Source organism: Struthio camelus, chromosome 3 (assembly GCF_040807025.1).
Source record: "Struthio camelus isolate bStrCam1 chromosome 3, bStrCam1.hap1, whole genome shotgun sequence".
In the NCBI taxonomy this organism is placed as follows: domain Eukaryota; kingdom Metazoa; phylum Chordata; class Aves; order Struthioniformes; family Struthionidae; genus Struthio; species Struthio camelus.
In genome coordinates, this window is record NC_090944.1 from 91,312,277 (window position 1) to 91,333,438 (window position 21,162).

The 21,162-nt window shown below is 46.0% G+C and overlaps 1 long non-coding RNA gene across 1 annotated transcript; it reads right to left on the bottom strand.

The window, feature by feature from the left end:
- Nucleotides 1-364: 364 nt before the first annotated feature.
- LOC138066795 (uncharacterized) lies at nt 365-17,519 on the bottom strand. The gene is made up of 3 exons (XR_011140299.1): nt 13,599-17,519; nt 5,291-11,616; nt 365-3,617 (listed from the first exon to the last, which is right to left on the bottom strand). It is a non-coding gene; the product is annotated as an uncharacterized lncRNA (long non-coding RNA).
- Nucleotides 17,520-21,162: the final 3,643 nt, after the last annotated feature.

The following is a 21,162-nucleotide window of genomic DNA, read 5'->3' on the forward strand; positions in this document are numbered from 1 at the left end:
TTGTCCCTTGACCCATAATACCTTCCCCACCAAAAGCCACCTGAAAAGGCGTGTAGGGTGGCAGAGGTGAGCTCCCTCCCAGGCTGGGCCGGATCAGCCTTTTCCCAGCACAGCCCCTGCTCCCCTCTCCTGGGAATTGCCTCTTTCAGGGCCCACAGCCGCGCTTTTCTGAAGCAACTGTTTTTGGTGGAATTATCCTTTAATACAGCAGTGCAGATAAGGGGAAATAGTGGTGTGATATAGATCTTCCACACTGAAGACAGATCCCATCTCCAGATTCTTTAATGCATTTCAGCATTATTTACTCTGACATGACACAGCCTGCCAAGATAAGATATTTTCAGTGAGGTGAGATATGCGTTACCTCCAGAGGACTTTGCACCTTCCTGGAATTTTATCCTCCAAACATCACCACAACAGAGCCATTTCTGAGATTTTTAAAGCATCCTGCTAATATTATTTTTCATGTTCTTGGCTTTTTGAGTTCCGGGTGGGGATAGAAATACAAGCGCTGAAAGACATTAAGAAAGGCCGTTTGCATAGTTATTAACTATACATAGGGAATCGGAATCACTTTTATTTTAGAGAAGAATGAAAATAACAAAACAGCTTGGCAGCTGTCCTGCAGCCAAGCCAGTCACCTCAGAAATTTCTAGGTTCAGTGCATAATGGTTGCACAGTTGCATTTGCTGTCATATCTCATAAACAACTGACAGCTTTTAGAAGCTCTCCTACCAAAGGGCCAAATCCTCATCTGACTGAAATTAATTTCTGGACAATGAAACCTAGACACTTTATGACATCTGATGGTCTTATTCACAGCACTGATGCCAACAATTGCCATAAACGTGCCTCTGTTAAACAGAAAGTTTTATTTAAAAAAATCGCAGCACAGATAGAAATAAACGCGATAATTTTTTTAACTCGTGTAATATTTTCTTAATCATTTTTCAGTAAATATCCATTGGATGAAGCGGGATTCCTTTCAGTGAGGCTGCTGCCTTTGTACAAGACGTTGTTCTACTTCCATCATTAACACTAAAGGCTTCCTTGTAATTGTGGAATCAAAAAATTTGATTTATAGTGAATTAATTGGTTCACTCAACACATATGGGCTAGACACGGGTCTCGCCAGCGTGTGCAAGAGCACTGCTGTTTAGCATCTAGCCTCAGCTCAGTCTGGCCTGGAAAACCAATTGTACTGGCTAAATGATCACCTTTTGTCCATTTGGAGATGCTAAATTTTATCTGTTTGCTTTCCTAAGACTTCCTTTAAAAGCTTTTTTGGTTGAGAGAGGAAGAAAAGAAAGGGGGAGTGGGAATAAAAAGCTGGAGGAATGTAGACATCTATTAATAAAACATGTTCTGGAATGTTTTGAAAATCTCCCTTTTTCTTCTTGGCTCCTCCAGATGAGCTCTTCATCTCCAAAGAAGAAAGACATGCGTGGCCAAATGTCATGGCCAAAGTTTCAGTAAAACCCAGGGTCATTTGTACCAAACTGCCTCTTTTCCTCTTCGGTAAAAGAGGCACCCAGCACTCCTGCATTCACGAAGGTAATGAAGCCATTTCATCCTAGGGGAGGGTCACCTGCTGGCAGCAGCCTTCTGTCCCCCTACAGCCATCCTGCTGCGTGGGCTCAGGGCACATGTGCAAGTTCCCACACAAGATTTCAATTTATGGATTTCTGGCCCAGAGGCGGAAAGTGCTGCCTACTGAGCCCCTCCAACCACCAGAAAGAGATTGAATTAAAAAAAAAGACACATTACATTCCGGCTTGCTTGCAATCTGATCCCACATTGTGCAGCCTTTGAATTAAGCACCTCTCTGAGAGGCAACTGTCCTGTTAGCATAATGTATAAAATTAAAACATGGGGCTCTTCCCATGGAATGCTTTATTGTGTGCATGCTTCATTTTTAATATTCATGGTTAGCTCTTTTTAGAACATCCTTTTGACAGAGGAGCGGCGCCGAGATAAGCCATCGGGTTAGTGGTTGTCCTGGAAACAGCAAGATCCACTTATTTTTAGCACAGAAGTCAAACAAACTACATTAAAGGAACGTTGTGATTATGACATAACAATAAAAAGAAGCGTGGCATATTTACAGTTGCTGTGATTGCGTGATGCCTCCGTCTGTTCTCACTGCCAGGACTCTCGCTTCTGTGCTAGCAGAACAAAGCACGCCCTTCTCTTTCAGGTAAAGGCAAAGCCCGGGACAGGCCAAAGTTGGGCCACAGTGCGAGAACACAGCATGTGCCCCTCAGCTCTGCCAGGCTGCAGCAGCTGTAAGAGGAAAATGGGTGCTGTCTGTCAGTGAAGAGGAGTCTCCCATACTCAAAAGGGCAGCACAAAACGCAAAGGTATAATTTTTCAGCTAAGTATACTCCCAGGAATGTACAGATCAGAAAGAGATAGGCCTTGACGTATGGGCAACTGGGGCAGAAAAAGGGAGGTGGTGGTTATGTCTTTGTCCTTCTCTTCCAGCACTGAGAGCTGCAAGTCCATGCTATGCATACCCTAGTGACCAGCAGATCCCAGGAAGCCTGGGAGTGCCATCCAGACGAGAGTCCCTGAGCCCAAGAGCTAAACGAGAAAAGTGTAAAAATTTCAGGACGTGTTCTATACTCAGTCACTGATTTTGGTGAAAACCAGGAAAGCACAATGGATATAATAGAGACAGAATAGCAATAGCGCCATAGCTATTGGGTGATGGTGGCTTTTAACACATTCCAGGCAGTGCCCGTCTTCTCAAATGTTATCTGAAATTCTGTCACTTTGAAGGAGAAAGAAAAGAAAAATGAGAAAAGTGAAAAAAAATTAAGGTCAAAAGACAGAAGGGCAGAGGTGGAGTGTACCCTTGGAAGACTTTGGTATGGGGAAGAGAACCATAATTGAAGGAAGCATGTGGGGAAAGGCATTATGGCATGGACGGGAAGAAATGGGGCCGCAGAAAGCCCAGGTGTATGTATACAGACATTTTATGTAGAAAGAAGGAGAGCAAGAAGGCTTTGGTGACTGCAGCAAGCTTGTTCCTTAGCCTCAGTAGTGTGTGTAACACTCCAGGTTACTTCTGCCTGCAGCTGCCCAATGCCACGGCCCTATGTCTGTGGCACTGCTTTTCTTTGCACCAGCATTGAATCTGGGCGTGGAGTCATGCAGAGACAGGTAACCAAAAGCCAGTACTCTCCCAGAAAATATCTTGTAGCTTCTCCTGTGCAGAATAAGAAAGCTTCAGGTATACCAGTCCAAGAAAGATGTGCATGGCCACTTCTTGTGGATGAAAGTGAAGGGGCTCAAGGCTTTGCTGTGGTTGTGGTATCTCAAAAAAAAAAAAAAAGTGTGCCTATCTGAAGTTCATCCTAACTTATTCACAGCTGTGGAAAAATGACTCATTTGAAGTTCAGTGTTTTCCTGGCACTGGTTAAAGTGGCTATTATAAATCCATCAGAGCAAAGCGGCTATTCTGGGAGTGGCTACTCCAACACAAGCCTCTCGCCTTGCTTTCAAGTAACTGCTCACTCCCAAGATAATTCTGAAGAAAAATCTGTGCTTGCTTCTTCAGTATACACCTGCCACAGTACTTCTGGTCCATCAGGTAGAGGAAATAAGATGACCGCCTGTAAACAGAGACAGCTGGTGAGGAGGTGGAAAGAGGTACAAAATTTTCTGATGCATGCAGTTCCTGAGGGGCTCTGACAACACCCTCTTAACACATTGTATTGTCTTCTCTGGTAAACGCGATGCCAGCAGAGATTAGATTTTGCATTCATCATAGCTCTAATGCTGTAGAAAATGAGATCCTAATGCTTTAGTTTATTTTGCTCTACCTTGCAGAGGATGCTTTTGGTACAATAATGAACAGGCTGTTTGCTCTCAGCAGGACAGATTGCCAATGACTCCGTCACATGCTGTGACAGCTAGACTGCTAGCAGTGGCTGGAGGAGGTTATCTGTAGTCCTGACCGGCGGAGGTCTTGCTCTCCAAATCCTCTCCATCCTCTGCAGCCACATAGTACTACTTGTGTTACCACCCAGGAGAGGGGTCGCAGACCTACCTCATCATTCACCTCCAAACACTGCCTCAAAATCAATCCTTAGGTGATACTGCAAGTGGTGTTGCAAGAGCAACTTTGAATTTGTACAGTCTTGACAAGTGCACACCCAAAGTCCTCGGTGCAGGTACAAAAGATTGAGAGCTTACGACCTACGTGTTAATCTAGTGCGTATCCACCCACCAACTCTGCCTTTCTGAAGTTCAAATATCTGTTGTCCAGGCGTTCCTCCTTTCCTCTCCCTCCAATGTGCTTCTGGGTGCAAAAGGCATTAAGCAAAGCCAAACCACCACAGCTTTGCTATCTCATTTTGTGGCTAGAACTATTTGTTCAAAATGCTTTTTATTTTTTTCTTTTTCCTTAACAAATGGCTCTTATTTTAAAACATGAATTTCTGGGTAATTTTCCCCTGTCCTAGCTTTTTTGTGTAGATTATCTCCCTTAAAAAAATCCAATTTTGGATTTTGTGTCTTTGTGCCTCTTTTTCTCCTTGTCTCACTCTTCTCTTTTTCTACTTTGTCAGATGGAGCTGAGGGAAGAAAAGGAGGGAAATAAATAAGACAATGAGGGGAAAAAAGAAGGCACCCTCCCCAGTATTTTTGTTGATTTAAACTCATCCAAAATTTTAATTGATTTTTCTTAATTAAAACCCGATTATATTGTGTTATTCATGATTATAGCTCCTCCCTTCCTATTTTTGCCACTTGAGCTCAAATAGCCCAAGTTTGGCGACATTTAGCTTTGCTGGGCTCTGGCTGGGGCACGCCAGTCTGAAGGAGCAGAGCTGAGGCCAGTAGCTTCCCCCAGGCTCAGCGTCGTGCCCAGGAGCTGCTGCAGCCCCCAGGCATTGCCATGCCCCATGGGGCTATTATGGCTCCCGACAACTGTGTGAGATGGTAATGACTGTCAGTCATGACTGACCACAGCTGGACCTCAACCCCTGACCTGCAAGTCGCTGGTCAATCCATTAAGCCGTGCGTTCTTCCTACAATCAGTTTTTAATATCTCAGCTTTTGAGTCAAGATTACTGAGGTAGCACTAACATATAAATAGCAGAACTCATGAGGGGCTGTATTTGCCTTCTGTACGTATTTGTGCAAGCAGGGCTAAAGAAAAGGTGGAGCAAAGCAGATCCAAGTCCTCTGTTATCTAGCCCTCTAACCTAGCCCTATTTACATAGAAACAAACAAGCAAACACAACATGGAAAGAAAGAAGGATTCTTTCCGATGGTATCTTACATTTTCTTGCTGTGAGTCAGAGATAAAAGCATCTGGAAGGGAGCGCACAAGCTCTTTCAAATCTTCCTTTTGAGGAGCTGTCTCCAGAAGCCTTGAATTCACTCTGTGGTATTTCCAACAAGCATGCGCGGTACTTTCACGTCCTGGTTTCTTTGATAAGTGGATGTGAGGAGAGGAAGGTAAATCAGGCCTGCACGTGGACATTACGATGGCTGGAATAGTGCTGCATGGAGTACCTTGGGAGGGCGGGTTCCGTGCCGCTGTAAACCAGCCTTGCTCCAAAGGACCTTGGCTGTTTTCCATTAGCCGAGGCCCTTGCTGAGAGCACGAGCTCACCAGAGGAGAGTGGGGAAGAAACCCCAACACCCGTAACACAGAGGACATCCAAGCCAGGCATGCACGCACTGCTGATGCAAGGCCGTGAGAGCCCTGCGAAGAGGAAGGATGCCCGTCCTGCAGGCTCTGAGCTGGAACTGCTGCAAGGCAGCAACACCCGGGCGCTGCAGTCGGTTGCTCAGGTGGCAGCACTACAGCTGCTGGCCACAGCGACTCACCCTCGCCCCCAGGTCACAGCGCTGCTGCGAGCTGCCTTCAGGAACTGGGCGATTTGCCATCCCACAAGAAAACAAACATCATAAATGTGAGCCATCACATCAGGAACTCTAGAACAGCAGAGTTACCCGAACCATATGGGAGAAATTACCTTTTCATGCCAACAGCAGTCCAAAATACGTGGATCTTTCAATGGATCACAAAGCAAACTTTTGTCTGATTTTTGTTATATTTTAATAATAGACTTCAAAAAATGCTTGGCACTTCCCTCCTTGCTAGCATATTTCCTTTACATTTAAGTAGAGCTAAAGACTGCTGACACTAAGTATGTGTAGGAACCAAACCACGTCCTCCTCTCCCCCCAAAAACCCTCCTACTCAGTTTGTAACCCAAATAACGTTCTCTAAAAAACGCAAGTTAACTTTCCTTAATCCTCACATTCCAGGGTACATTTACAAGTCCTGGAGTTGAGTGACTACAACATCAAGCAAAAAGCTATCAGGTCATGTACATATATATATATGTATGTATATGAATGTGTATATATATACACATATGCAAGTGTGAGTGTTCATATAGCTCTATAATTCTCTGTAATAGATACCATTTTTCAGATTACCCAGAAACTGGTCAAATGCCTGGAAAATGTTCTTTCCAAGTTTTCAGACTGGCCTCTGAAACTGCACAAACATATCTCGTCCCATTGGAGTCAGTGGAATAATTCGTGTTTGGCTTGGACTCAGTCTGCTGCGTACATATGAACATGTACGTGCAGATACTTGTCTGAGTCTGTGAGCCAGGTAGATAGCTGTGTAGATTTGTTATTTGCATGCAGTCTTGTCCAGCTGGCCCACAGCATTTGCGTAGGCTGTGTAGGCAGACATAATTATTGTGTACGCTCTTGATTTTCCTGTCCCCTTTAGCTGAAAGTTCGCTCTTACAGGCATGCTGGACTGTACTGCTCTCAAGGGATTAATGCTTGCAGTCACATATCTGAATTCGTCCCGGAAAGGGCCCTTCAGACCATTTTGCCTATGCTGAAGTTGCAGGACCCTGGAGGTCTTCTGAACGTCCCTCAAATCATATCCTGGCTGCAGCCCAGGGTGAGAGCTAAGAAGGTGTGTGCTCTCCCTACCCGGCTTGCCTCCCGCCCCAGGGAAGGACTCGCAGCCCCGCGGTGCAGGAGGAGACAGGCCATGCTCCAGCCGCGCTGCTGGCCTGCCCCAGGGCCCAGCGCACAGCCCGGCTGAGCACCAAGGCCAGCCTCCAAGCCAGTTCTCCCGGCAGAGATACAGGAGCCGACTATGTGGCACTAGGGACCAAATTCTGCTCTGAATTGTGTTTAGGGCTGGTTTCAGGGATGAGCAGTCAGGGCAACGGCCTGGGGCCTTGGGCCTTGCAGGGACTCCTTAGGGTGAGTCAGGGAGCAAGGCAACCAGCCAGAGTGAGGGTAAAAAACAAGAGGAGCCCATGGCTCAGACCCGGGCCCGCGTCACCTGAGGTGCTGCTTGCTCCTTGGTACCTCCCCGTCATTGCCCTGAAGTCAAATAGCCGCCACTGTCAGGCTCTCATCTGGGGGAAGGGCTTGCTCCATAACCGGGGCTTGGGCTTTGCTAATCCGCTACAGCCCAGCCACGTACTAATATGTCTCAGGAGACTTGTTGTGTACTCCAGAGCATTTCCAGGGGCATTGACATACCAGAGCTACTTGTAGAAGCGCTGATATACTGACTGCATGTAAAACAGCATGAAAATAGGAGATATTGCAGGGAAGAAGGAGAGAAGTAAATCTATGTGTGCAACAAAAAACCCTGTTGGAGAAAGTTGTGAGGGCAGCTGCCGCTGATAGGATGAAAGGAAGGAGGGGGACAGCAAGCAAAGATCACCACATACTGAGCAGGAGAGGGTATTAAGGAAGTGAAACCTGTAAAATTATAATGCTCAAAGTCTATATTTGTTTATCTTTCATTTTTACTGGCTAGGTTTTACCCATTGTCTCTCCCTGCCTTCTTGTAAACTCCAACGACATCAGTCGATGGAGACGCAGAGGATTAACTCACAGACAATCAGCTGCAAACTTCAGCCACTCTGTAGCGGTTTAAGCAGATAACTCCACTTTTATGCAGGGCAACTGGTGGGGAAAATTTTTCACCATTTTCTTCACTGCTTCCTTTGAAAGGTAAGATGAGAAGGAAGAACGCTTCAGACCTTAAGAGCTGTGCTGCCAGACCTGCTGTGCTGGGGGTGCCTGGGTCACCCCCACAAACGCCAAAAGCTCTAGCGAAGCAGCAGGAGCAAGCCAGAGCCATCTTCCAGAGCCTCGAAAGCTGGCCCTTACCTATCTAAAGGCAAAGAAGGAAGATAATTGAACTAATTCAATTCGCTCTACCATCCAAGATAAGTAGCTGAGTGCTTTATGTGGCAGGCAGCTCCTTGATTTATGCAGTATACATTGTGAGAAAGTAAGCTAGTCCTATCAGCTGCAATGGACTTTGCCATGCTGGGAGTGTAGCTACCTGGCAACAAGTAAACCTCCCCAGGTCCCATCCTAAACTAACCATAAATTCTGGGATACAGACAGGAGTCTGTTTGGAGAGCAGAGCGAAGAAAATTGTTCTTAAATGACCTAAAATCCCACTCGAAACCTAGAAAGCTTTTTCTGAGGTCACTGTGAGCAATCTCACGTGGTCCATGCAGTCTCTTGGGGAAAGCAGCAGGTGGTGGAGTCGTTTCCTCGCCAGTGCTGCTTGCGTTCCCGGTGCAAGGGAGGGAGGTGGGTGAGAAGGGAAGAGTGGTCACTCGTACTTGCCTCCAGCTGATGTGAGGAGCCAGACTTGGCAGCCTGCAAGACTTGCAACAAAAGGGGATGGAAAACCAGCCTGGAGGCATCTCCACAGCCTTTTTTGCATGAGAAGGGAGCAACTTCAGACTCCATGTGTTCAGCCTGCTGCCTCCAGTTGGCCCATGGAACAGCAAATCAAGGGACTCAGTAATCTCTTTGCCATGCATTTTTCTAAACGGGAACACAAGTTAATTCCCTCTAAGGAGATCAAAACCAGGAAACATTTAAATAGGACTTCCTGCCCAGTGTGAAATACAAATCCTTTTCATCGTGAAAAGCTAACTGAGCTTAAACAATAGTATAATGAAACTGGTTATGCAATGAAGTTGTAGGAGATCAAAGCTGAGTTTGGTTTTTAATTAAGATAACAAGGTACCTGGATTAAGGAAGCTAGTGGTAGCCCACTGCCAAAATGCTTAAAGAAACACAAACACTTCCCCATTAAGTTGGTGCATGCACAGAAGAAAATGAAACAGCATCAGGAGGCAAAGCCTACAGTCAGGAACTGAAACTGAGCATTGTCCTCCTTGCATTTCTCTACATCAGAGACCATTTCGAGAAGGGAGAGAGTCTCATGAATCCTACTGAATATTGCCCTTTCCCCTCTCCATCTCTTCCATTCACAGTCTGCAGACCTCATTAAATCTGTGTCTTGCTCCATGTGTGTGAGTGCGTGTGTGTGTGTGTGTGAGTGTGTGTGTGCACGCGTACACGCACATGTGCATTACTAGGTTTTCTATCCACACAAAAAACCCTGCTGTTGCTCTTCCACATCCACAGGGCCATCTAAAATTCATGATTGGGTATGTTGTTCCGATGAAGAGGAAAAGTCAGTGCAGCAGTTAGGTATTCTTTGGAAGCAGCTTTGTGTATTCACAAAGGAGGGACAAACTCCCGTGCGACACAGCAGGAGTCAAGCAACAGGAGAGGGTTTCTGTTCCCAGTCCCCGGGCTGTTTCGGCCAGGCCTCCCACCCAGAAGACCCCTCTCTCCGGGTTTTCGCAAGGCCACACACTGTGCTTGCTCAGACGTTCACCTCTGTCTGGTTCTGCACTGGCTCCACACTTCTCCGCCTGAGCCGCCTATCTTCACACCCACACTCACCTCTTCCCAAAACAGCTCTGCACCAAAGCTCCCCTTCCCAGGGCTTTGCACTCCTGCAGAAAACAAACTAGCCCTGTGCTTTGGGCAGAGACCTCTGCACAGGGTGGAGGTTTAGAGAAAGTCGTTATTTTGCCACTGTCTTTCCCAAGCCAATTGTAGGGCTTTTTTAAAGGAAAAATCTAAGAATGGGGATTAATCTGTGGTCTGTGTTAACACAAATGCCAGAAAGCCTTTGAGGAAAGCTCTACAGAGTAGACTAGAGCTAAAGCCACTAGGTTTCTGTCGAAGCTCAGAACATTTGTAGGAGTGAATATTGGAGCATGGCTGATGGAGACGAAAGAAAGTTTACCCTGGCTAACACCACGTAACTGTTGGTGGTTTTATCTCTTCTGCAAAGCTGCGTACACCATCCATACGTTTCAATAGTGGGCATACCACTCCTAAAAACTTTGAAATAGTTCATTAAGCTTGCAGGAATGTTATCATCTTCCATAAAATTTGATAGGATTTTCCAGGACCTGTGATGCTTCAGTGTAATGCATTCTTGGCTAACAACAGCCATCTTGGACCCCAGGAGAATGCTCTGCAGGAACTATAAAAGTGGTTTTAAGCATGCATTTTGATTTATGGCAATGGTGAGTTTCTCCTGCAGTGTGATTGGGTGGGGATTCAGAGCATTTTTCTGGGCTTGATTCAATTTCCATGTTCCCTTTCCCAATCACTTTCAAAATCACGTTGTTCACTCAGCCTTAATGTTACTTTAGTCCATGATCATATTATGATGTGGGAGAGATTAATTGGGAGGGGACTCTTGTCAGAAAAACTGCTTCAGAACTTGGATGCATGGGTCTTCCCTTTCACTAACTTAGCCACCTCATTTACTGAAAAACAGGACCTATCTCTCTTAAACTAACTCACAGCTATTTAAAGGGGAGACAGAACTGTCACATCTCTGGAGCTTCATCTGCAACCCTACTCTTACCTTTGTGGTAGGTACTCCTCCTTGTTTGAAGTAGCCCATCTCTGATACAAGTCCTGACTCCTCCTGCGAGGGGATCAGGCTGTCTGTAGCTAGCCTGTACTGGGAACAGCTGCTACTTCCCATCTTTTAAATTCCACTCACACTTTCTGAGTCAATGTAGCGCTTATTCACAGCCTGATCTGTAGCCTACTGAAGCCAGTGGGAGCCTTTTAGTGGGCTTTGGCTCTGGTTCTTATAGACCCAGCCACAGCAATTGGGGGCTGACATCTCCTGTTCAGTCACAGGTGGTCGGCAGGGCAGGCCATCACCAGTGACCTGCAAACACCTTCTTTCATCTTGAGAGGACAGACCAGTCTAGAAGCTTGCTGGGCCTGCAGCCCTTCTGCTAACAGCGTCAGTGAAAAGCGGCAGCAGTGGTGGTTTAGGCAGTAGGGATATTTATCTTCTCAGATCAGAATGGAGACCTCCCGTAATACCACTCTCCAGACTGAGTATCCCAGGATGCAGACCCTTGTCCCCACATCCTAATCACCCGCACCCAAAAAGGGGATATGTCGCTTACCACCTAACCAGCAGTGGCTGGTTTTTAACCACCGGCCCAGCAGTCTACATCTTATTATCATTTCTTTGAATCTTCCAGGCACGCTGCTTCCGCCCATTACTGAAGAACTGTTGCATTTTATTGCTCCAGAGCATTCACCCAGAAGAAACAAAAATAAAAAGACCTGTCCAAGCTGAGAACAACACGGCCAAGCAAGAGAGATGTTTTTAAACATCCCCAGAGCAACATCTTTGTGTTGGTGAATAGCACGACTTCCAGCAATCTGGGTGTCTTTGTGCAGGGCCCTGTGAATAAGCAAATCACAGATCAATACAGGCCACAGTGTGCGTTACTCATTAGCATGCTGAGAGCTGGGAGCACAGAGATGATATCAAACATCAGACCCCCCCATCCCGCTGAACAGAGCCTACTGATAGGGCAGTGTGTGCTGCCAACAGTGAGTCATTCATCACTCTGTCCTGGTTTCACAACAACATGATTCACTGTTTGTAAAGGAAAGTCCTGATTGCAAACATTACCCTCTTTCAGCACCGTTAGCCTCACTGCAACATACAGCAGAGATTGTGCCCCGCATGATACTTGCCAGGACGGTAAATCAGCAGAGGTAGAGCATCCCCCGGTGAGCTGGAGATCTGTGGAAACCAAGGGCAATTGGGCGGGGGAGTGAGCTATGCAAACTGCTGCCCTCGGAGGTTTGACATTTGCTCCCTTCCCAGCAGAGAAAGGCAGGCTGGTGCGGTGCCTGCCGAAGCCTAGGCGGAAACTGAAGCAAAAGTTTCCTTTATTTACAAGCGAGAAGATGAATTTTCTGGCTGCCAGCCCCTTCAATTCTACCTGGGGAGAGGGAAGAAATTAAGCAATGCTATGTCCTTCCTGCCTCTTCGATTTCCAGCAGCAGCAACAAAGCGACCGCAGACTGACAGGTCTGCTGATAAGGCAGAAAGCAGTGTGGAGCTCACCTTGCTGTTCCCTAACCATATTAGTTTTCTGTAGCTAACAAGAGCGAAAACTAGTTTTTGTCAGTAAATGAAAGGACTCAGAGTCCCTCAGGATACAGAGACGCTGATCAAAGAAACGCCTCTACAACAGAGGAAGGTCAGCTCTACTGAATCAGCAGAAATGGTGTGGTTTGGCTGCGCTTAAAATGACATGAGCTGTAGGAAGCCAGGAAGGTAAGGGATAGGGAGCTGCAGACACTCCCCTGTGCAGGGTTCCTTAGGATGAGGGAAGATTTAGTCCCTAATCAGTTTTATGATCCTCCTTAAGACCTTCTCCTACTCAACTTGCGATTTCCATAATTCTCCTGGTGGCTTTCCTACAGCCACCATGCCAGGCAGCAAAGCAATTAGAGTAGGTGTGGCCTTTTCCCATCCAGGCCATGCACAAATCCAAGATTTGATTTGAAAGGTGATTTGAAGGACAAAGTAAAACGGAGTATTTTCTATTTTTTTATTTTTGAATTTTTTCAAGTAGGAGTAATGAATGCCCTTACGATTTAGAGACATACCCAAAGCATGTATAAGCCAGCAGAGTCCCGCTCACATCTATGGTGCTTTGTCAATCTGCACAAGTTGCAGATAGAGTCTCTGATGTGTCCACAGAGCAGATTTATCAGGCTCCTTGTGGGCTTGTATGAGTTAAAAGAAAGAGCTTCCTAGGAAAGTCATCCATCACTTGGCTATCTACAATGACCAGCATGCAGGTAAATCACCAGGGGTCTGCTACCAGATGTTAAAAAGGCAGACGACCTCCTTGTATAGTCCACACATGAAAAGAGCTCAGTAAATTATTTGACTTTTAAACAAAATAAACTCTCTATTCAACAATTTACTGCAGAGCCCACTAACTAGATGAAGTGTTAACCTGGATGTCCTGACCAAATTCCAGCTGGGTTAATTATACCTTGCCTTAGTGTTTCCCTGTGTTTCAACTGTGACACTATCAGATGTTATTTTTCTTCTCCTCCGAAAGATTGTGCTGGAATTCCTGGTGCTGCTGTGCTGCACACCAAAAGTGCATGCACTACGACTGCAGATGAAAGATCTCTGTAGGCAGCATTTAAAAAGCACTCATAAATACATTCTTTAGGAGAGTGGGAGCTCTAATGCACATGTATGATTGTCTTTATTGGGTTTTTTTTTTGTTTTGATGTTATTATTGTTCCTGCTGTTTCAGCTACTATTTACTATTGCTGTATTTTTCTTGTTGTCGGACAAGTCCTGAATTGCGTATTTGGATTAACATTAGAGTTAGAACCTGAATTTACCCAGAGTAATGCTGTATTCGGATTCTGTATTCTCCCGTTCACATCCTTCTGAAGGCAAAACTGTCAGTGGCAAATCCAGACTGAGATTACAATGTGAATTTCACAAATTTTTTGGGCAGCAACTGCTGCCATGGCTGTAATAAGGCTTACTTCAAGTCAAGATTAGATAAAAAACATATCTAAACAAAAAAAGGAGAAATAAAAGACAGGTTAACAAACACAGTGCTAGAAAAATCTGACTAATGCTACTTAGAGACTTGTCATATAAGATGTGATGAATAAATACTGCACTGTTGTGGTTGTTCTGCAGAGTGTATAAACAAGTAATTCTACATATGGTTCTCTTGACCGTTATCTTGTATGTATAGCTTTCTCAGTGTACCTCCTCCATTTCTGTATGTACCAAAAAGTTGATATTTCTGGAGCTCAGTAGGAAATATCAAAAGATAGAAGCAAAATGAGCAAAGTTCCCTTTGCTGAAAGCACATGCTGTGGCTGCAAGGTTGGGCTGTGGGTGAGACCTGGAAAGGAAGGAAATTCCAGCTCTAGTGAATTATCAAGGAAGCAAACTCTCTTGCCAACAAGAAATGCCTGTGAGCTGCCAATCATACTGGTAGGATGATTTAAGGGACTAAAATTACCGAAAATCTTTCACCCAGCTTAAGTACATTCTGTTCAGTTCAATATGAAGAAAATTTATTTGAAAGAATAATTAGAACAGCTAGTTTTTATCAAAAGTTGTGGACTATGGTAAATTTACAAGAAGGAATAACAAAGAGCATAGGGCAAAATGCTGTCTTGCAGAGCAAAGTACTCTTCCGAATCCTCTGCACAGGGGCCCTCTGCAAACCACCTACTCATATTCACTAGGAATATCATACCTATCGATACAACTTGGTCAAGGTCAATCTTAACCTCAGAGCATCTACTCAAAAAATGAGTTTCATGTTACTTAGGTAATTACACATAACTACCCAAATACTACCAGTCAACTCAGACGGTTAGCAAAAAATGTTAATTATATTAATGGTCTAAATTATTTCATTAACTAGCCCACATGTCTAGACCTAACCTGATCCATAAAGGGACCAACAGCGGAGTTAGCTGAGTCTCGAAGTCTGTTCAGCTCCTGGCCTCCTTGTTAAGCCTACGACCTAGACTGCAAATTGCAATACAGGTAAGGAAGAGGCCAGCAGGAGCGCTTGCCGCAGCCTTTTCATCTGAGAGGACACACAGGGCTCTGACTCCTTACAGTTTATCCAGTATATAGAAGCCATAGGAGTAGCTTTTGTTTTGTTTTGTTTTGTTTTTTTCTGTAAATCAGTACAAGTTCAGGAGCTAGATGCCTGTCGCCCTAGAAGGAGACACAAGTTATCATTTATCCCATGCAAGCCATAGGCAGCTATCAGCTTAGAGCATCCTTCAGGGTGCACAGGATTAAACTGGAACATTTTGCAGCACAGAGCCCATGGTTTCTTTTCTTTGTACAGCATCTAGCACCAGAAGTACCTGCTCCTGTAGCCATAAATTTAATTCAGGTCACTATGGAGTAGTACTAGCAACGAGGCTGGCACCAACCATGTAACCTGTCAGTCACCGCCATTCTTTGTCCTTGGTTTCTGCAGAGTTTCTAAACTCTGTAGAAAAGCCAGCTGTTTCACCGTGCATATGGCACATGCCTGGCAGGAAAGGGTTTACACGCTGCTGCTCCTTCCACGCCTGCAGATCATGCAGTAAGAGACAGGGCCCAGCTCCGTACAAAAGCCTGTAGCTGTGAAGCTAAATTTACAGGCATTGTTCACAGAAAGAGGTGGTTCTCCTGGCCGTGACATTGAAAGTGTCCTTTGCTACAGTGGAGACAGAGTTTGCATTCAGCTGATAGTGCTACTGCACCTTCAGCCTTATCTAATTATAATCTACGAAGTGAGTTATTTACCACACATTTACATAACCTCCCTTCCCTCCCTCTCTCTCCCTGTATCTACGTCAGCCCCTCAGCTGCTCTATCATTCGGCCACAGAGGCACCAGTCTGCTAATCTAGTTTCATGGTCTGATAGACCTGGACAGTGATCAGTTTGCTTCCAAGGCATTTGTGTAAGAGGGAAGGGAGCTTTGATCCCTATTGACAATTCAAGCTAATAGGATTGCTCTTCTCATGCCTCAACCAGATTGTCACAGTATCCTCATGTGATAGTCTGCGGTAAATCCCGTTCCCAGAAATTTAAGCTTGTGGCCTCTAGATCCAAAGCTATTAACTTTATGACAATTAATGAGCTGACAATACGGCCCCCTTCTATGTAAAATTCAAAACAAAACCAGGCTGGCAAGACATAGCCTGTCTCCAAGGCTAATGGATCCTTTACATAAATACCACGTGTTGCATGAGCTACAAGTTGAGGGAACATTTGGAAAACCTGCTGCCGAAAGACAAAGTTGGATCTTCTTATCTGAATGCCAGGAAGAGGACTGAGCAATATCCCTTAATCCACAAGACATAACATGAGGGGGTAGCTAAGGGCCTCTCCTAGAGATTACTTATCTGTCTTTATCTGTATACCTATAAATCCTCATACTTACTCTAGCAAGGCATCGCGTCAAGCATTTTGCTAAACAGCTGTGACACCATTGCCCGGAGAGCAGGGATCACGCTGCACCTATGGAGGCTGCAGGCCGAGGTGGTGTTGGAGGCTCCTCGCACCTTCTACCTGTTCACAGGCCGATCTGCAGTATTTCGGAGCTGAGCCTGAGGGCTGCCATAACATTAGCCTTCTTAAAAATGGCTCTGTACTCACAGAAGCAGGTCCTGGGCAACTCAGGGATTTTGTAGAGAACTAGCAGCCTTTTAAACGCCACCTAGAAAGTTATACAGAGCAGGGTGCAGCCCCATTTGTCTGTTTTATGAATGGGATGCTGTGTTGGCTCCGCCAGGTTGAGTCTCTGGGTTTCTTAAGGGCTCAGCCTAAAATTGGGCACATCATTGCTATTAAAGCAGAGGTGACAACGCCCTTCAGGAAGGTAGCAATGCTCATATTGGAAAGATATGGTTGCAAACACCCAGTTTTAGAAGGACTTTGTAAGACTAGTAGCTGACACAAGAGGAGCCTAACACAGCCTCGGTAGGATGGCAGGGCCTTCCTGAAGGACACTGGTCTTATTGGCCCTTCAAGACAGACTATTAAGGCAGTGTCTTCACTGGAGCCTGGTAAATGCACCTCAGTCTCACAGTCCAGCTCAGGTGAGTCCAAGAAATTAGCCTCACCTGCACGCTAAGGCTTGTCACAAGAATGGGCCTGGTATTAAGCAAAATGAACAAGAAGCCGGGGATGTCTGAGCAGGCACCTCAGCCCCTCGGGGAGTGATGGCACACAAAACCCACGGCGCTGCGAACGACTGCTTTGACTACACCGTGTCCCTGGCTGGGTCCTGCCAGTCCCCCGTACTGCTCCTTCTGCTGTTTTCAAAGATCAGCTTTCCTGTGCCACACAAAGAAAATGCATTTTCATGTCAGCCTGCTCCTCTAAACATTCAATTACCCTGTCAAGTACCAAACACCTCTTCTTTATGGGAAATTCCTTTGGCAGGCTCCACCTCTTCCTCCTGCCAACTGCTTTTTGCTTTGTCCTTTTAAAGTGGGGCTAGAGGCAACAATTTTTGTCTTTACTTGTTAGCAAAGGCAATTATGACCACCTTCTGTGAGTAATGACCCATTTCGATCTGGTTCTTATGAAAAACTACATTTCATACAATTGCAGGCTACCTGGCAACCCTCATGCTGCTGGGATGCACTGCAGAGCCCTCAAGACAAGCTGCCTTTCAGACAGTTAAGTGCTGTATACATTACTTTGTGCTGTCTCTCAGACAAGCAGGGTGATCTGCAGCCCAGAGTGACGGCCTATGGGCTGAGAGAGCTGCCTCCTTCCTTCCTTCCTTCCTTCCTTCCCTCCCTCCCTCCCTCCACGCCGGGTCCCTGAGCAAGCAGCACGGCTGTGCCAGTGCAGACCTGCGCTTGAACCACAACTAGTCCTGCTGCAAAGTAAGGTATAGTAAGCTGGAGGACTGCTGCAGTACGCTGCTCCCAGGATGCCGAGCATGGTACCGTGCTGTGCCATACTCGCAGACTAGCCTTTCTCTATGCATCGCTGTGTTGCATCACACTGGCGTGTCCAAAATCCAACTCAGCTCTCCATTTATAGAGAAGAAACAGCCTTGTTTACAAAATGCAAAATATTCCCATTTGGATTTTTGGCTCAGAGCAGCAGCTGAAATATTCTTTCTTTTCTAGGCCTGCAAGTTCAACCTCTTCTGCAGTTTTTGAAAACAGCACAGGACAAATGAGTTGTGGCTTCCAAAGCTCCTAGAGCCTAGGGCCTCCAAGCTGGTTACTCACCTAAGTCAGTTAGGCAGCAGTCTCAGTGAGATTAGTGATGCTGAGGCACTTCTGGAAATGCCCAGCTGGTCCTTTATCTAAGAGAAAAGACCTGAATCTGAGGACTGGGTGCCAGCAAATAGCTGATCTGAGGTGTAGGAGACTTAATATATGTTTCTTGCTCTTGGTATAACATTATATGAGGCCTCCTATAAAATAAGAATCATGTATTTATCACAGATATCAGACCCAATTCTGGTTGCAGCCTACCATGATCTGTTATTTACATCTGCCTGTGGTGAACACAAAATGCTCTCTGCGCCAAAAGCCAGTGTCTCCTGCTTACTTGCTTATGTGTAGGCTACATCCACTGACACAAGGCAACAGCCTGTAGGCTCACTTGCATTTACACATGGTTTCTACTGAGAAGAGTTTAAGGCAAAAGGTCTGAATTCTGAGCCTCAGTCCCTGGTGTAATTCAGGAAAAACTGCATTGAAATCAGTGCATTACACAGGTGGGCAGCAAGTGTATAATCAGAATTAATTGTACCCCAGAATGGCACTCAACCAGGCAAAAACAATAGCTGCTCAAACTGCCAGTGAGGTGAAATGATGTCCCTTTCACTCCACACATCCGCCGTTTGCATTGGGTCTTTGTGATTAAATACAGTCCCGCAAAGGACAAAAACTGTGGCACTCATACAAGTGTCTCTTCGGTTTGAAGAGCTGTGTACGTGTTAGGGAACAGATCAACTATTCCGCGGAGGGAACATTTTTCTGTGGGCTGTGTTATACAGAAAGCAAAGCAAGTTGCTCTGTGAGCAGCAGAACTGACCACATCCTTTCCTACACATTTATGCCTTGTGGCCATACATCGTCACTGCAATAACCCCTGGACCCCCTGCCAGCAGGTTCTCCTTGATCTTTCCCACCTCCGAAATGCTTCCACTCCCCCTCTGCACACACACCTCCCTCCCCAGAGCCCCTCTGCGGCATCTTGCATGTACCCTAACCGCTAACAGGCCGCAAGGCAACAAGCGGCCTGGCTGATCCCAGGTCGCAAGCTGGCTGGCTGGTTTTTAACTGCATCCATCCTCTCAACAGACAGAGCTGAACATATAACGTTAAAATCATGCTACAGCTTTTCCTTCCCTGGAGGCACTGAATTTAAGTATGCCCTATGATGAGCACCTTCTAAATAACCACTAGCTTCCACAAAATTTGTAGGAATGTTAAGCCTTTTTGATGGCTACCCCTATGTCCAATTTGGCTACATTAGTTAATAGGCTCAAAGTCTGCAATGGGAAGACGGGCACTTCAAGAAACAAATGCACGGAGAAAAACTCAATCACATAAGCCCTGCTTCATTAGGGAAGCAGGCAAAACAAAAAGCTGCATATTTAGCTGCTATAACCCAGAGCATGCAGACACTCCTCATCAGGGGGTGCAACCCCATAGGATTAGTTGTACGCATGATGGAAATCTGTATCGGGATGTGAAAAGGATCAGAAATCATCTTTGTTCTCTTTCCCCTGGATCTGGACTGACACATAATGTAAAATATACCATTTCGCGTTGCTCCCCTTTCCCAGAGGATACCTGAATACTTCAGAAAAGACAACCTCCCAAATCACCCTGTCAGTCACGCAGTGCCATGCTTGGGAGGTAATTCCTCCCTGTCCCCTGCTGGCGCTCACTTTCCTCTCCGAGGTTTCATTACCCTGTTGCATTTGTTGTGTTGCTGTCCTTGAAAAAGCAAGTAGCTGCAGCAGCCCTCGGCAGCCCCAAATTCCAAGGGTTACAATGACAGCGCGCTGCGTGAGGCTGTATTTCCTTTTCCACTTTCTAGACTCACCAGCTGGTAATTTCATCAAGTGTCTATACTGTGAGGGAGTTTAAAAAAAAAGTTTTATGGTTTTCACCATAGCCTTTCTTTGTGGGAAGACCGGCAGGCCGGATTTGATCCTAACAGCTAGTGAATTCAACAGGCTGCCGCGACATGCCAGGCAGGGAAGAGAATAATTCAGCTGTAATTTTGAAAGGCCGCTCCAAGTTCAGGAACAATTCCCAGTCATCCCATAACGCCGGCCTTCTCGATACACGGAGGGAGTAAGAATCACGTCCTCTGAAATAATAGTCACTTATCTTAAGTATCAGCTGCCCTGGAAAAGCCGCGTCACAGCCCAGGTGGCTGGGCTGGGATCCGCCGCCCTCCGAGACAACAGCGGACCCAGAGACACCCTGCGCCGGCCACCTCTGCGGGATGACTCCACTCCCAGCTGTCCCTCCTACCCGAGCGCAGCAGTGATAGCTTTGACCTTTTGCTCGTGGAAGAAATGATAGGGAAGAAAGGTTCTCCACAGCTTTGGGACAAACTGCAGTGTCACTTTACCAGGGGACAGCAATGCTCGGCAACAATTTGGGACAGGAAGCGAGGAAGGGCTGTGCCATATAACTGAGATGGCAGGTGACATTTAGAAAAGGTAGCGCAGGATTAAGCAAACTGGAAGTGGGACAGGGCACAAGCATAGTGAGATCTTTAATGTCATACATAGCCTGGCATGCTTTTCATGTGGCACATCTGAAAGCCGGCGTGTCCCTCCCAAAACCCCTTCCCAGGGCACTGGCTCCCTGGGGAGCGCTCCAGCTACAGACACCTCCATCTTCCCCCATAACACCACTGCTATTTCCCAGCTATGCCCCACAGCTGTGCCCCAACTCTGACTTAGTTTAGGGCGACCACAACAGAGTCTGAGAGAGCGCAGCGGCAAACATCCCATAAGTTTCATTGGCTATCTTGTTTTTCCCATTATAACGGCCAAGGGGTTTCAGATTGAAGGTCTCTGCTCTCCCTAAAGGCACTGATACACCTCCACAACATCTTTTGTGAGAGCGGAGTCAGGGCAATGCTGAGCACTTTTGAATATCCTGCCCAAAAGCAGTGAAAAGACCATTTGAACAGAGCCACTTAATTAATAAAGCTAGCGTCATTTAATTATGGCTAATCCCTTTACTGAGAACAGAGCCATCACATAATAATTCCTTAAAGCTGTCAGGGTCCCTAGATACCACTATTGTACAGTCTTCTGAGATGGGGGATCCACAGTTATTAACTCCAGATTTGTGCCCTGCCAGCTCTCCCGGATTGGATCTGGACCAGATGTGAGTGCATAACAGCATTTCTTTTGAATTAGCCA